Here is a 3,224-nt window from a genome sequence, read left to right as displayed (position 1 = left end):
ACAATTCGTGCACCAAGTTTTTGGCGCCGTCGCCGGAGATTGTTCGAGTTTGGACAACTGACGGTTTATTTTGTTGCTTAGATTAGGAAAATTTTTTTCTTTTTGGTTTAGAGTCTTACATTATTGTTTTTGGTTGAAATTTTCTTTTTTAAATCCTTATTTTCTCTTTTTAAATTTTTCGAAAAATTTTTATAAACTAATAATTGAGTTTTTCTGTTTGAGTTTAGTTTCATATTTTAAGTTTGGTGTCAATTGCATGTTTTTATTTTCTTTTAAATTTTCAAAATTGTGTTCATTGTTCTTTCTTAATCTTCAAGTTGTTCTTGTTTATTTTCTTTGTTTGATCTTTAGTTTTTCTTGTTTTGTGATTTTTCTTGTTTTTCTTGTGCATTTTCGAATTATTAGTATCTAAAAAAAATTTATTTATTAAATACCTTGTTAAAACACTTTAAATTTATAGCTCAATTGGCTAGAGCGTGATGCTTATGTTCTTGGTAATTGGCTATTTTCTTTTTAAAAACTTTTTCAAAATTAATTTTTCTTTGAATAAATCTTGTGCCAAACTTTAAGTTTGGTATTTTTTTTGTTGATTTTTCTTTAGTTTTCGAAAATTTTGTTTTGGTTTTCTAAAAATTTTAAGTTTGGTGTTCTATCTTCATGTTCTTGTTAGTCTTCAAAGTGTTCTTGAGTCTTCCTTGTGTTTTGATCTTAAAATTTTTAAGTTTGGTGTTCCTTGGTATTTCCCTCCAAAATTTTCAAAAATAAGGAGCATTAGATCTAAAAATTTTAAGTTTTGTGTCTTTTTATTGTTTTTCTCTTTCCTCATTGAATTCAAAAATATCTTTTTTCTTTATTTTAATTGATTTTTCGAATTTTCCTTTTAAAAAATTCAGATTTTATTTTAAATTTTTTTTTATCTTATCTTAGTTTTAAAATTTCAAAATTCAAATCTTTATCAAAAATTTTTCAAATCTTCTTAATTAAGTAATTATTTTAGTCTTAAATTTTTTGTTCTTAATTTTCGAATTCTATATTTAATTTCAAACTATTTTATTCTCTTTTCTTTTATTATTTATTTGTTCCCCTTTTACAAAAGAAAAAAAATAAAAATATATTCTATTTGCTATTCATATCAATTCCCTTTTCTCCATCATGGATCTAAGTGGAATTGAACAGTCCAGAAGGACTCTGGGGTCATATGCCAACCCCACTTCTGCTTCATATGGGAGTAGTATCTGTATACCCTCCATTGGAGTCAGTAGCTTTGAGTTGAATCCTCAGCTCATTATCATGGTGTAGCAAAGTTGCCAGTATTCCGGTCTTCCTCAGGAAGAACCTACAGAGTTTTTGGCACAGTTTTTACAGATTGTTGACACAGTACATGATAAGGAAGTAGATCAGGATGTCTACAGATTATTACTGTTTCTATTTTCTGTAAAAGACCAAGCTAAGAGGTGGTTAAATAACCAACCTAAGGCAAGCATAAGGACATGGAAACAGCTGTCAGAAAAATTCCTGAATCAATACTTTTCTCCAAAACGGATGACACAGCTAAGGCTGGACATCCAAGGCTTTAAACAAGGAGATAATGAATCTCTTTATGATGCCTGGGAGAGATACAAAGAGATGCTAAGAAAATGCCCCTCTGAAATGTTTTCAGAATGGGTGCAGTTAGACATCTTCTATTATGGGCTTACAGAGAAAGCTCAAATTTCTCTAGATCACTTAGCTGGTGGATCTATACACATGAGAAAGACAATTGAAGAGGCTCAAGAGCTTATTGATACAGTTGCCAGAAATCAGCATCTGTACCTAAATAGTGAATCTTCCATGAAAGAAGAGGCTAAAACAGTAACTGCTGAACTCAGTCCTACAGAACAAATTACTGAATTCAATAAGCAATTAGACTTTCTAACAAAACAGCTGGCCGAATTCAAGGAGATACTACAAGACACAAGAATGGCTAATATAAATATGGAGGTACAGTTGAAGCAAATAGAAAAATAGTTATCAAAACAAATAACAGAAGAGTGCCAAGCAGTTCAATTAAGAAGTGAGAAAACATTAAATACCTCACTTTAAGGCAGCAGGAAGCCAAGAAAAGAACAAACTGCTACCCAAAATCCCTCTGAGGACAGTAAGAGCCCAGAGAGGAATAACTCTGGCGCTCAAACACTAGAAACAGGCAAGGATTTGGTGTCAAACACCCAATGGAAGCTCAGTTCTGGCGTTCAAATGCCAGGAACAAGTAAAGAGTTGGCGTCCAACGCCATTTCAGCTTCTAACCCTGGCATTCAAATGCCAGTGAGGGATCAGACACACACAAGTGCTGATAACAACCCCTCTAAAAAGGCTTCTCCAACCACCTCTGTAGAAAATAAACCTGCAGCAACTAAGGTTGAGGAATATAAAGCCAAGATACCTTATCCTCAAAAACTCCGCCAAGAGGAGCAGGATAAGCAATTTGCTCGCTTTGCAGATTATCTCAGGACTCTTGAAATAAAGATTCCATTTATAGAGGCACTTGAGCAAATACCTTCTTATGCCAAGTTCATAAAGGAGATCTTGAGTCATAAGAAGGATTGGAGAGAAACTGAAAGAGTTCTCCTCACTGAAGAATGCAGTGCAGTCATTCTGAAAAGCTTTCCAGAAAAGCTTAAAGATCCAGGGAGCTTTCTGATACCATGCACCTTAGAGGGTAATTGCACCAAGACAGCTTTATGTGATCTTGGGGCAAGCATCAACTTAATACTTGCATCCACTATCAGAAAGCTTGGTTTAACTGAAGAAGTTAAACCAACCCGGATATGTCTCCAACTTGCTGATGGCTCCATTAAATACCCATCAGGCGTGATTGAGGACATGATTGTCAGGGTTGGGCCATTCGCCTTTCCTACTGACTTTGTAGTGTTGGAAATAGAGGAGCACAAGAGTGCTACTCTCATTCTAGGAAGACCTTTCCTAGCAACTGGACGAACTCTCATTGATGTCCAAAAGGGGGAAGTAACCCTGAGAGTCAATGAGGATGAGTTTAAGTTGAATGCTGTCAAGGCCATGCAGCATCCAGACACACCAAAAGACTGCATGAAAGTTGATCTTATTGACTCTCTGGTGGAGGAGATCAACATGGATGAGAGTCTCGAATCAGAGCTGGAAAACATCTTTAAAGATGTTCCGCCTGATCTAGAGGATTCAGAGGAATTGAAAAAGCCTCTGAAACTTCC

This window comes from Arachis ipaensis, chromosome B03, assembly GCF_000816755.2.
Source record: "Arachis ipaensis cultivar K30076 chromosome B03, Araip1.1, whole genome shotgun sequence".
Taxonomy (NCBI): domain Eukaryota; kingdom Viridiplantae; phylum Streptophyta; class Magnoliopsida; order Fabales; family Fabaceae; genus Arachis; species Arachis ipaensis.
This window is presented reverse-complemented; position numbering follows the sequence as displayed.